Genomic DNA, 13,402 nt, shown 5'->3' with positions numbered 1-13,402 from the left:
AGTTTACAGTTTGTCATTTCCTGTTACTGGAAGCTCTTGTGGACTGAAATTGCCACTCCTGTGTCATGAGTTGACACAGGAGTCTTAAAGTAATTTCAGGATGGGTTTTTGAAAGGGTTTTTCAGCTGACCGTGAAGTCCTCTTTTGTATCCTTCCTCTATCTAGTAAGTGGACCTCGCTTTGCTAAATCTACCTTCATACTGTGTATGTCTTTTCCTCTGAACTCACCGTTAATATATGTGGGGGCTACTATCATCTTTGGGGAATTTCACTAGAGGTAAGCCAGGTCTGTTCCTTCCTCTTCCAGGCGTAGTTAGTTCTCCGGCTGGCGCATGGCATCTAGGCAGCCGTAGGAATGCTTCCTGGCTACTGTTAGTTGTGTGGTAGATTTAGGTCACGGTCAGCTTGAGTTTCCATCACCCGAGGGCTAGTCTGTTATTTTGTGTTTCTGATGTTCCCATGCCATTGGGGAATCATGACAGTATGACCGGCCACTGTTAAAGTAATTGGCAGAAGAAAGGAGAGTAAAAGAAGTCTGTAGATTTTTTATTTTTTTTTTCCCCTCACATGTTTGCTACTTAGTTGGCTCAGTTGTATTTCTGCTCTATTTACAGCCTTGCCTTTCTCTCCTTCTAATCCTTGAATGGCTCTGATCTCTCCGGTTTAAGGATGGACTCTCAGAGTTTGGCTGCAGGTTTAAATAATCTTGCTACGAAGGTTCAGAATTTACAAGATTATGTTATACATACTCCTATTTCTGAGCCTAAGATTCCTACACCAGAGGTATTTTCCGGAGATAGATCTCGGTTTCTGAATTTCAAAAGTAATTGTAAATTATTCCTTTCTCTCAGACCTCACTCCTCTGGAGATCCTGTTCAGCAGGTTAAGATTGTGATTTCTTTGCTGCGAGGTGACCCTCAAAATTGGGCATTTTCATTGACACCAGGGGATCCTGCGTTGCTCAATGTGGATGCGTTTTTTCTGGCTTTAGGGTTGCTGTATGAGGAACCTAATTTGGAGATTCAAGCTGAAAAAGCTTTAATAGCCCTGTCTCAAGGGCAAGATGAAGCTGAGATATACTGCCAAAAATTTCGTAAATGGTCTGTGCTTACTCAGTGGAATGAGTGTGCCCTAGCGGCAATTTTCAGAGAAGGCCTTTCTGATGCCGTTAAGGATGTCATGGTGGGGTTTCCTACGCCCACAGGTCTGAATGAGTCCATCACAATGGCGATTCAGATTGATCGGCGTTTGCGGGAGTGCAAACCCGTGCACCATTTGGCGGTATCTTCTGAAGGGACGCCAGAGAAAATGCAATGTGACAGAATTCTGTCAAGAAGCGAGCGGCAGAATTATAGGCGCAAAAATGGCTTGTGCTTCTACTGTGGTGATTCCGCGCATGTTATATCAGCATGCTCTAAACGTACTAGGAAGGTTGACAAGTCTGTTTCTATTGGCACTTTACAGTCTAAATTTCTTCTGTCTGTAACTCTGATTTGTTCATTATCAGTTATTACCGTGGATGCCTATGTGGACTCTGGCGCCGCTCTGAGTCTCATGGATTGGTCCTTCGCCAGGCGCTGTGGGTTTGATTTGGAGCCTCTGGAAGTTCCTATACCTCTGAAGGGTATTGATTCTACACCTCTGGCTTGTAATAGACCACAGTTCTGGACGCAAGTGACTATGCGTATGACTCCAGACCATCAGGAGATGATTCGCTTCCTCGTGTTGCATAATTTACATGATGTGTTAGTGCTTGGATTACCATGGTTGCAATCTCATAACCCAGTACTGGACTGGAAAACTATGTCTGTGTTAAGCTGGGGATGTCGGGGGGCTCATGGGGACATACCTTTGGTTTCTATCTCGTCATCTATTCCCTCTGAGGTTCCGGCATTTTTGTCGGATTTTGGGGATATTTTTGAAGAGCCTAAAATTGGTTCTCTCCCTCCCCACAGAGAGTGTGATTGCGCCATAGATCTGATTCCAGGCAGTACATTTCCAAAGGGTCGTTTGTTTAACCTATCTGTACCTGAGCATGCTGCCATGCGAGAGTATGTTAAGGAGTCCCTGGAAAAGGGACATATTCGTCCTTCTTCATCACCTTTAGGAGCTGGGTTTTTCTTTGTCTCTAAAAAGGATGGCTCGCTGAGGCCTTGTATTGATTATCGACTCCTGAATAAAATTACTGTCAAATATCAGTATCCGTTGCCGCTGCTTACTGATTTGTTTGCTCGCATAAGGGGGGCTAAGTGGTTCTCCAAGATTGATCTCCGTGGGGCGTATAATTTGGTGCGAATTAAGCAAGGGGATGAGTGGAAAACCGCATTTAATATGCCTGAGGGCCACTTTGAGTATTTAGTAATGCCTTTCGGCCTTTCTAATGCACCTTCAGTTTTTCAGTCCTTTATGCATGATATTTTCCGTGAATATCTGGATAAATTTATGATTGTGTATTTGGACGATATTTTGATTTTTTCTGAGGACTAGGAGTCTCATGTTCAGCAGGTCAGGAGGGTTTTTCAGGTCTTGCGGGAGAATTCTCTGTGTGTAAAGGGTTCTAAGTGTGTTTTTGGGGTTCAAAAGATTTCCTTTTTGGGGTACATTTTTTCCCCTTCTTCTGTTGAGATGGACCCTGTCAAGGTTCGGGCTATTTGTGACTGGACGCAGCCTACTTCTCTAAAGGGTCTTCAGAAGTTCTTGGGCTTTGCTAATTTTTATCGTCGATTTATAACTGGTTTTTCTGGTGTTGCTAAGCCTCTTACGGATTTGACTAAGAAGGGTGCTGATGTTGCCAATTGGTCCTCTGCCGCTGTGGAGGCCTTTCGGGAACTTAAGCGCCGCTTTTCGTCTGCCCCTGTGTTGCGCCAGCCTGATGTCTCTCTCCCCTTTCAGGTTGAGGTCGATGCTTCCGAGATCGGAGCGGGGGCGGTTTTGTCGCAGAAAAGTTCCGATTGCTCAGTGATGAGACCTTGTGCGTTCTTTTCTCGAAAATTTTCTGCCGCCGAAAGAAATTATGATGTCGGTAATCGGGAGCTTTTGGCCATGAAGTGGGCATTTGAGGAGTGGCGTCATTGGCTTGAGGGTGCTAGACATCAGGTGGTGGTTTTGACTGATCACAAGAATCTGATTTATCTTGAGTCTGCCAGGCGCCTGAATCCTAGACAGGCGCGCTGGTCGTTGTTTTTCTCTCGGTTTAATTTTGTGGTCTCATATCTACCAGGTTCTAAGAATGTGAAGGCAGATGCCCTTTCTAGGAGTTTTGAGCCTGATTCCCCTGGTGATTCGGAACCTACAGGTATCCTTAAGGATGGGGTGATATTATCCGCTATTTCCCCAGATCTGCGACGTGCTTTGCAAGAGTTTCAGGCGGATAGACCTGATCGCTGTCCACCTGGTAGACTGTTTGTTCCTGATGATTGGACCAGTAGAGTCATCTCGGAGGTTCATTCTTCTACGCTGGCGGGTCATCCTGGAATTTTTGGTACCAGGGATTTGGTGGCTAGATCCTTCTGGTGGCCATCTCTGTCTCGAGATGTGCGTGTTTTTGTGCAGTCTTGTGATGTGTGTGCTCGGGCCAAGCCTTGTTGTTCTAGGGCTAGCGGGTTGTTGTTGCCCTTGCCTATTCCGAAGAGGCCTTGGACGCACATCTCGATGGACTTTTGTTTCTGATCTTCCTGTCTCTCAGAGGATGTCTGTTATCTGGGTGGTGTGTGACCGTTTTTCTAAGATGGTTCATTTGGTGCCATTGCCGAAGTTGCCTTCCTCGTCTGAGTTGGTTCCTTTGTTTTTTCAAAATGTGGTTCGCTTGCATGGTATTCCTGAAAATATCGTTTCTGATAGGGGTACCCAGTTCGTTTCTAGATTTTGGCGGGCATTCTGTGCCAGGTTGGGCATTGATTTGTCTTTTTCGTCTGCCTTCCATCCTCAGACTAATGGCCAGACGGAGCGAACTAATCAGACTTCGGAGACGTATTTGAGGTGTTTTGTGTCTGCGGATCAGGATGATTGGGTTGCCTTTTTGCCGTTGGCGGAGTTTGCTCTTAATAATCGGGCTAGTTCGGCCACTTTGGTTTCCCCTTTCTTTTGCAATTCGGGGTTTCATCCCCGTTTTTCTTCTGGTCAGGCGGAGTCTTCGGATTGTCCTGGAGTAGATGCTGTGGTGGATCGGTTGTATCGGATTTGGGAACAAGTGGTGGACAATTTGAATTTGTCCCAGGAGAGGACTCAGCGGTTTGCTAACCGCCAGCGTCGGGTTGGTCCTCGCCTTCGTGTTGGGGACTTGGTGTGGTTGTCTTCCCGTTTTGTCCCAATGAGGGTTTCTTCTCCTAAATTTAAGCCTCGGTTCATCGGTCCCTATAGGATTTTGGAGATTATTAACCCTGTTTCCTTTCGTTTGGACCTCCCGGCATCTTTCGCTATCCATAATGTGTTCCATCGGTCGTTGTTGCGGAGATACGAGGTGCCGGTGGTTCCTTCTGCTGAGCCTCCTGCTCCTGTGCTGGTTGAGGGTGAATTGGAGTACGTTATAGAGAAGATCTTGGACTCCCGTATTTCCAGGCGGAGACTCCAGTATCTGGTTAAATGGAAGGGCTATGGTCAGGAAGATAATTCTTGGGTAACTGCCTCTGATGTTCATGCCTCGGATTTGGTTCGTGCCTTTCATAGGGCTCATCCAGGTCGCCCTGGCGGTTCTTGTGAGGGTTCGGTGCCCCCTCCTTAAGGGGGGGGTACTGTTGTGATCCGCTTTTTGGGCTCCCCTAGTGGTGGCTGGTGGTACTGGAGACTTGTGTGTTCTTTTCTGCCTCAGCTCACCTGCTTCCATCAGTTTTGGGAGTTCCCTATTTAGCCTTGCTCTCCAGTCACTTCCTTGCCGGTCATCATTGTAACCTGAGTCTTTCAGTTGCATGTTCCTGCTACCAGTCTGCTGATCAGCTAAGTGGACTCTTGTCCTTTTTGTTTTGTATTTTTTGTCCAGTTTACAGTTTGTCATTTCCTGTTACTGGAAGCTCTTGTGGACTGAAATTGCCACTCCTGTGTCATGAGTTGACACAGGAGTCTTAAAGTAATTTCAGGATGGGTTTTTGAAAGGGTTTTTCAGCTGACCGTGAAGTCCTCTTTTGTATCCTTCCTCTATCTAGTAAGTGGACCTCGCTTTGCTAAATCTACCTTCATACTGTGTATGTCTTTTCCTCTGAACTCACCGTTAATATATGTGGGGGCTACTATCATCTTTGGGGAATTTCACTAGAGGTAAGCCAGGTCTGTTCCTTCCTCTTCCAGGCGTAGTTAGTTCTCCGGCTGGCGCATGGCATCTAGGCAGCCGTAGGAATGCTTCCTGGCTACTGTTAGTTGTGTGGTAGATTTAGGTCACGGTCAGCTTGAGTTTCCATCACCCGAGGGCTAGTCTGTTATTTTGTGTTTCTGATGTTCCCATGCCATTGGGGAATCATGACAGGTGGGCTCCCTCCTATATAAACCCCAGCAGTCAGTCTCTAGCTGCTGGTTAGTTTGTTTAGTTAGTTGGGCTCTCTTTCTTGGCTCCTATGTACCGATTAGTACTTCCCATGTTCTGACTCTGGTTTGAATTTTGACTACTCGCTTGTCTCCTGATTTTGTCCTTAAAGTGACTTCTTGGCTTTGATCCTGCTTGGCGACCCTTCCTGCCTCTGGTTTGCTCTTCCGGATAGCAGCCCTTCCATGGAAGCAATCCACTGGACTCCATTGTAAGACCAGACTCCTATAACAGGGATTAAAGGGTGAAGGTTTCTTTGAATATGCCAGATGGAGTGGCTTTTGAACCTGTGGCCTCTGGCATATGTATCACCCTGTGCATTTGATACAATTTTACTTCAGTAGCAGCATTGTGGCTCCGTTCTTAGCGCTGTATTGCAGGAGTCCTTGGTTCGCATCAGAATAAAGTTTGTAAAGGTTATTTGGCATTATCTGTTTGTCACAGTTTTTAATTTGAAATTATCCTATTCAATAGTGAATGGGACTGATATATAAATCCCCTGGCAAAAATTATGGAATCACCGGCCTTGGAGGATGTTCATTCAGTTGTTTAATTTTGTAGAAAAAAAGCAGATCACAGTAATGGCACAAAACTAAAGTCATTTCAAATGGCAACTTTCGGGTTTTAAGAAACACTAAAAGAAATCAAGAACAACAAATGTGGTAGTCAGTAATGGTTACTTTTTTTAACCAAGCATAGGGGAAAAATTATGGAATCACTCAATTCTGAGGAAAAATTATGGAATCATGAAAAACAAACAAACAAAAAAACACTCCAAAACATCACTAGTATTTTGTTGCACCACCTCTGGCTTATATAACAGCTTGCAGTCTCTGAGGCATGGACTTAATGAGTGTCAACCAGTACTCTTCATCAATCTGCCTCCAACTTTCTCTGATTGCTGTTGCCAGATCAGCTTTGCAGGTTGGAGCCTTGTCATGGACCATTTTTTTCAACTTCCATCAAATATTTTCTATTGGATTGAGATCCAGACTATTAGATTCAAATTACAAATTATGTGACTTCTTGAGGCAATTGGTCGCTTGGATTTGGTTTAGAGGTATCAGTCTACAAGAGGCTGAAAACAAATGCACGTCACAGTTTCTAGATTTATATTAGTAGTAGCTAGAAAATCATTTATCATTTCCTTTAAACTTCACAAATACTTGCTACTTTGTGTTGGTGTATCACAGATAATCCCGAGAAAATACATTTAAGTTTGTGGCAGTCATGTAAAAAATCCGGAGCACAAGGTCAATTTCCAAAATTTTGACAAGACTGAGTTTCATAGAACATTCTTTTATTCCATAACATGAAATTAAGGTTAATAATATAGCTTTCATTACAAACTCTTCTGTTTTACTCAAATTAGTTTATGCAAAAGTTCAGCTTTTAATATGAACTCCATGATCTTAAAGGGCAACACCTATTCTTCAAGCATGGGATGAACAAGTTGGAGAAATATTGCAACATCTGTCTTTTTTCCATTTTTCAAGAGCGACCTCTTTTAGAGTCTGGATGCTAGAAGGAGAGTGATGCTCAACTTGTTTCTTGTTTTTTTGTTTGTTTTTCATGATTCCATAATTTTTCCTCAGAATTGAGTGATTCCATAATTTTTCCCCATGCTTTGTTTAAAAAAAAGTAACCATTACTGACTACCACATTTTTTGTTCTTGATTTCTTTTAGTGTTTCTTAAAACCAGAAAGTTGCCATTTGAAATGACTTTAGTTTTGTGCCATTACTGTGATCTGCTTTTTTTCTACAAAATTAAACAACTGAATGAACATCTTCCAAGGCCGGTGATTCCATAATTTTTGCCAGGTGTTGTAGTAATATCTTTGGCTCCCTCCTTATTTAGCTCGCTAATAGAGCTTACTGAAGAAGCTGTAACGGGAACCCGGATACCTGGATCACTCCCAATAATCAGGTGTCCGGCACCACAGCTGTATGTGTCGCAGCCTGTGTGACAGTCGCAACACATGTATGGAGAGCCTGTGTGTTGTGAATGACACACAGCGGCTACACATGCAACTGTGGCGCCAGACACCTGATTATCGGAGCCCTCTTGTCATCCAGGTTCCCAGTGCAGATTCTTTGGTAAGCTCCATAGCTTGCCGAATAAGGAGGGGGCCGAAGATATTCGCTCATGTCTATTCATAAGTAAGACATATAAACAGTATAGTGTGCTAAACACCCATGATGCACCCTGCTGGGGTCCATGTACTATTTGTCTGGCTGAAAATTACATACTGTATATTACATTTTAGTGACTTAAATAATGACGCTTTTAATTCACTATACCACTTACATCACACATCTTTGGATGATATTTTTTCTTTTCAGTGGGATTTTAGCAAATCCTGCCAAGTCTTGCCAGTGAGACCTAGTATATATAATACAGCTGCAGGCTGTATACATTCTTGCTTTAACAAATCTAATAGAAACAAACTTCCAACAATGATTTCATGTTTAGTTTTTTATTTCTTTTTGGAAACTGAGCTGGAGCTATCTCCTTTAAAACTGAATTTTATTTAACTTTTTTTACTTGTGTCATTGTCTAGATTCAATGTCCTTTTAATGAGCAAGAAGGCAAATAACACTTGTAACTCCCCTGACTGCATGAGTCTCCCTTCACATTTGCATTCAGTAATGCACAGAACAGCTGTTGTCTTATTCATCCTGATTTCCAGGCTACATTTAGATATTATATGTGTTTTCATCATAGAAAAAGTGAAGAAATATGCTCTATACCTGGTTTACCTGCTTCTGCCTTTAGCAGTGAATACATTATGGCAATTATGAAAGTTACGAAGTTATATTAACCCTACTGAATAAAGATGCCAGAAATGTAAGCCACATAAGACTCTTATTAAAATGTTCATCCAAGCTAGGTGTAGATGCTTACAGAGAAAGAGAAATACCTGTGGGCCGAATGTTCAGTCTGTCATTGAGGTCCTTACTATTGGTATATGATTTAGGTATTGTGTAGGCAATGTGGCTGACACACAAGCATTTTGCCTGGTATAATGGAAATTGTGGATGTCATGTTCATAATGTTGGGTAAAAAAAAAAAAAGCCTTACATAAAGTCTATAGAAGTTCATCATATCTTGAGGAAATCTTCATATTGGTCTGGGCCAGATGGAAAGGACAGTGACTGAAATGAGAAAAGCCTTACGTGTGTGTTTTTGGATTTGATTATTTTTATTCTCCTTCTAACTGTACTAATCCTAATTGTCTGGTATATGGTAATAAATTGTCTGGTATATGGTAATAAACATTGTTCATGTTATTGTGATAATATATGCACTACTTAAAGGTATACTATACAGTATCAATAACTAATGGGAAACATGTACCCACTAGGTTAATAACGGATATGACTGATGGATGTTCCAGAAAGTGTTGTCTAAGGGTTGTGCGCTCTTCACGATTAAGCCCTTAAAAGATGCATTTACTTTTCCACAGGAAATCCAAAAGGTGTTATCCATGGAGTGGTCTCTGTCAGCAACAGCTAAGACAACCTGGAGTTTCCAAATACCGGTACAGAATGGCAGGAAACCTCGTCAGAAGTTTAAAAAGTAGAGACAGAGGAATATTAGTAAGTATGGATCTGACAGAAGTCAGGGCTGGTAGTAGACAATTGTCCAAGGTTAGGAAAAAAAGCTGAATTTTAAAGTGGGAAGCAAACATTTTAACAGATTGGACTCTGCGCCAGAAAAATGCAAGGAAGACCCCCAAAAAACTTGGATCAGATCCTGTGACAGAAGAGCAAGGTGCAGAAGAGCAGATAACAGCAGCCAGGAGGAAAACGTCAAATATCAACCTGTCATGGCACATAATGGGGCAAATTATTTGGGGCTATAATAGGGGGAGTATGGCGGCTCAGTGGTTAGCAATATGGCTTTGCAGATTTGGGGTCCTGAATGCAAATCCCACCAAGGACAACATCTGCAAGTAGTTTGTGTATGTTTCATCCAGATTATGCGGTTTCCTCGCACAGTCCAAAGACAAACTAATAAGGGATTTAGATTGTGAGCTCCAATGGGGACAGTGATGACAATTTATGTGCAGTGCCATGGAATATGATGACACTACATAGGTAAAAGTAAATAAACAAACAACTCAAGGCACGGGATACACAAAACTGCACGTGTACTCAAATGTTCAGTATATATATGTGCACATGTACCCCAAAAGCTGGACGTAATAACGGACAACTCGGAAAATTAAATGCAAAAAGACAGAGAACAAAAAACCGAACTGATGCCAATATAATCAATAAATAAAGTTTATTAAGGAAAAATAATACTACATAAATTGGTAGGGGGGAAAAAGAAACCAAAAAATGGGGCACACAAAGGAGACACAGCAGCATACAAAAAACAGTCCCAAAATATTACAGTACTAACATGATATAAATAAATAAATAGATAAATATATATATATCGTTGAATATCGGACTGATAAATGTTGATATTACTCTGTTTATACCAGCATAGAGTGCCAAGAAAATATATATGTGGCCAAAGTGCAAAAAAGAGTGCGAATATAAAGTGCACAAGTGCAAAAAATCGACTGCTGGAATAACTAATTAATGCAGGTAACTGCTGTTAGGTATAGTGGGCACTGACACAGGTATGGTTAATAGTACTATCAATAGATGGTAAATATTGTAAGTATAATGAAAGGAAAGTGCCCAGAGCAGGATTTACCTGGATTGCTGCTGTCTCCTGGATGTGCCAGTCCCCACAGACCCCGATTCCCCACCTATGCTGCCGAAATACGTTACCAAAGTAGTCGTTTTTGCCTGTCAATCAGGCTGGTCTGGTCAGATGGGCGTGGTGTCTTCCCCCAGATCTTGCTTAGTTTTCCGTTGGTGGCGTAGTGGTGTGCGCATGTCCAAGGTCCCAAATCCACTGCACAGGGGAGTTCGCATCTCTGCTTCAGGAAAATGGCCGCCGCAATCTCCATCTGCGCATGCGCGGCATCCCGCGGCCATTTTCCTGAAGCCGCGGCCAGCAGAGCGCCGCTTCTGTGCACGCGCGGCCAAAGGAAGATGGCCGCCCCCACCGATCACCAATGAAATAGCGCACATCGCGCTCTTTTCACTCCCCTGTGCAGTGGATTCGGGACCTTGGACATGCGCACACCACTACGCCACCAACGGAAAACTAAGCAAGATCTGGGGGAAGACACCACGCCCATATGACCAGACCAACCTGATTGACAGGCGAAAACGACTACTTTGGTAACGTATTTCGGCAGCATAGGTGGGGAATCGGGGTCCACAAAATACACTATTGCAATGCACAGCTCAGGCCCTATTTAACAGTATTTTTATCTCATATGGAAAAAACGGGGTGACATGTTCCCTTTAAAAGAATTTTCAAACAATGCACATCAATAAAGAATGCAATTACCCTTTAAATAAGCCACCAAAGCTTCAGCACTGGAGTGTTGGGATTTAACAAGTGAGTAATATTTTTTTCATAAAAACAAAAGAAAAATGATGTTTTCTGCATGACCTGCCTCAGAAGAAAATGTGTGCAGATTAATGATGAGCGAATGTGTTCGGATATCGTGCTATCCAAGCATGCTCAGGTGTTATCCCAGCATCTTGGGTGTGCTCGAATAATATGTTCGAGTCCCTGTGGCTGCATGTTTTGTGGTGGTAGACAGCGGCAACACATGCAGGGATTGTCTGTTAGGCAATCCCTTCATGTGTTGGGGCTGTCTACTGCCACAGGAACTCGAATATATTATCTGAGCACTCCCAAGATACCCGGATAACACCTCAGCATGCTTGGATAACATGATATCCGAGCACGTTCGCTCATCACTAGTGCAGATCTTTTGTTATTTTGTCAGACTGATATAAATTAAAGTTAAACCTTAACCTCTTTCTGACCTCGGACGGGATAGTACGTCCGAGGTCAGAACCCCCGCTTTGATGTGGGCTCCGGTGGTGAGCCCGCATCAAAGCCGGGACATCTCAGCTGTTTTGAACAGCTGACATGTGCCTGTAATAGCGGCGGGTGAAATCGCGATTCACCCGCCGCAATTAACTAGTTAAATGCCGCTGTCAAACGCTGACAGCGGCATTTAACCGGCGCTTCCGGTCGGGCGGCCGGAAATTAGCGCATCGCCGACCCCGTCACATGATCGGGGGTCAGCGATGCATCAGAATGGTAACCATAGAGGTCCTTGAGACCTCTATGGTTACTGATGCCGGCCTGCTGTGAGCGCCCCCCTGTGGTCGGAGCTCATAGCACACCTGCATTTCTGCTGCATAACAGCGATCTGATGATCGCTGCTATGTAGCAGAGGCGATCAAGTGGTGCCAGATTCTAGCCTTCCATGGAGGCTATTGAAGCATGGCAAAAGTAAAAAAAAAAAAAAGTTTAAATCACCCCCCTTTCGCCCCATTCAAAATAAATAAATAAAAAAAAAATCAAACCTACACATATTTGGTATCGCCGCGTTCAGAATCGCCCGATCTATCAATAAAAAAAAAGCATTAACCTGATCGCTAAACAGCGTAGCAAGAAAAAAATTCGAAACGCCAGAATTACGTTTTTTTGGTCGCCGCAACATTGCATTAAAATGCAATAACGGGCGATCAAAAGAACGTATCTGCACCAAAATGGTATCACTTAAAATGCCAGCTCAGCACGCAAAAAAGTAAGCATTCACCCGACCCCAGATCATAAAAAATGGAGACGCTACGGGTATCGGAAAATGGCACAATTTTTTTTCTTTTTTAGCAAAGTTTGGAATTTTTTTTCACCACTTAAATAAAAGAGAACCTAGACATGTTTGGTGTCTATGAACTCGGAAGGACCTGGAGAATGAATCATAATGGTAGGTCAGTTTTAGCATTTAGTGAACCTAGCAAAAAAGCCAATCAAAAAACAAGTGTGCGATTTTTTTGCAATTTCACCGCACTTGGAATTTTTTTTCCGTTTTCTAGTACACAACATGCTAAAACCAATAATGTTGTTCAAAAGTACAACTTGTTTCGCAAAAAATAAGCCCTCGCATGGCCATATTGAAGGAAAAATAAAAACGTTATGGCTCTGGGAAGAAGGGGAGCAAAAAACGAACACGGAAAAACGGAATATCCCAAGATGATGAAGGGGTTAAAGCTTTCGTAAAAATCCAATTTAAAGCAAATATTAATATTATGATTTGAAAGAAAATACCTGCTTAGTAATATTTTAAAATATGACTTTTTTTGTTATTTAAGGCTTTAACTTTACTGTCTCTTTACTGTCTATATTAGAATATTGAATGCAAGAATTTCATGTGCTTTCCTGAGTCAAGATAAAACTGAGCTAATAATATGTATACTTGGCAATAATGTGCTGAACAACACTTTCAAACCTGGAGGTTAAAGGCAGAAGTCAACAGACAGTGAATCATGAAGCTGGCTCAGGTTCACTGGAAAAGTTCCCAAGTTATGGTAATAAACTCATCATTTACTCAGGGCAAAATGCATAGTTATTTGTTTTCATGTACACCAGTCCAGACTTTCTCTTCAATAATGCCTTTCTAGCTGCAGAACCTAACGTGTATGGTGCCTCAGATCAACAAATACAAGTAGATGGAAGCACTCTGCAGTTCCAGAGTTCATTGTTGCTCCTTCTATCATATAGAGCTGTGAGAGGTAATTTTGCTAAATGGGCCTTGGTTAAATATGTCAGTAGCATTCTGCTGTGACGTGCTATGCAGGCATAACACTGGTCACTAGGGAATTTTCCTGAGATTTTTGGAACTATTTTTTCAAACCAACAATTAATTGTCTTTTATACAATTTTGGTTGAAAGTTTTGAGACTGACACAAATTTGGGTTTTCACAAAGTTTGCTGCTCCATTGTTTTTAGACCT

The 13,402-nt window shown here is 42.5% G+C and overlaps 1 long non-coding RNA gene across 1 annotated transcript in view; it reads left to right on the top strand.

Annotated features, from left to right (window-relative positions):
- The window catches only part of LOC143791743 (uncharacterized), a 141,790-nt gene extending 128,851 nt beyond the window's left edge, over nucleotides 1-12,939 (top strand). The window contains exons 3-4 of the long non-coding RNA XR_013219910.1: nucleotides 8,981-9,113; nucleotides 12,798-12,939. This is a non-coding gene — a long non-coding RNA (uncharacterized LOC143791743). The remainder of the gene's footprint in view (nucleotides 1-8,980; nucleotides 9,114-12,797) is intronic.
- Nucleotides 12,940-13,402: the final 463 nt, after the last annotated feature.

The sequence above is a fragment of the Ranitomeya variabilis genome, chromosome 1 (genome assembly GCF_051348905.1).
Source record: "Ranitomeya variabilis isolate aRanVar5 chromosome 1, aRanVar5.hap1, whole genome shotgun sequence".
NCBI lineage: Eukaryota > Metazoa > Chordata > Amphibia > Anura > Dendrobatidae > Ranitomeya > Ranitomeya variabilis.
The sequence above is the reverse complement of the archived record's forward strand: the minus strand, read 5'-3'. Positions and strand labels throughout refer to the sequence as shown.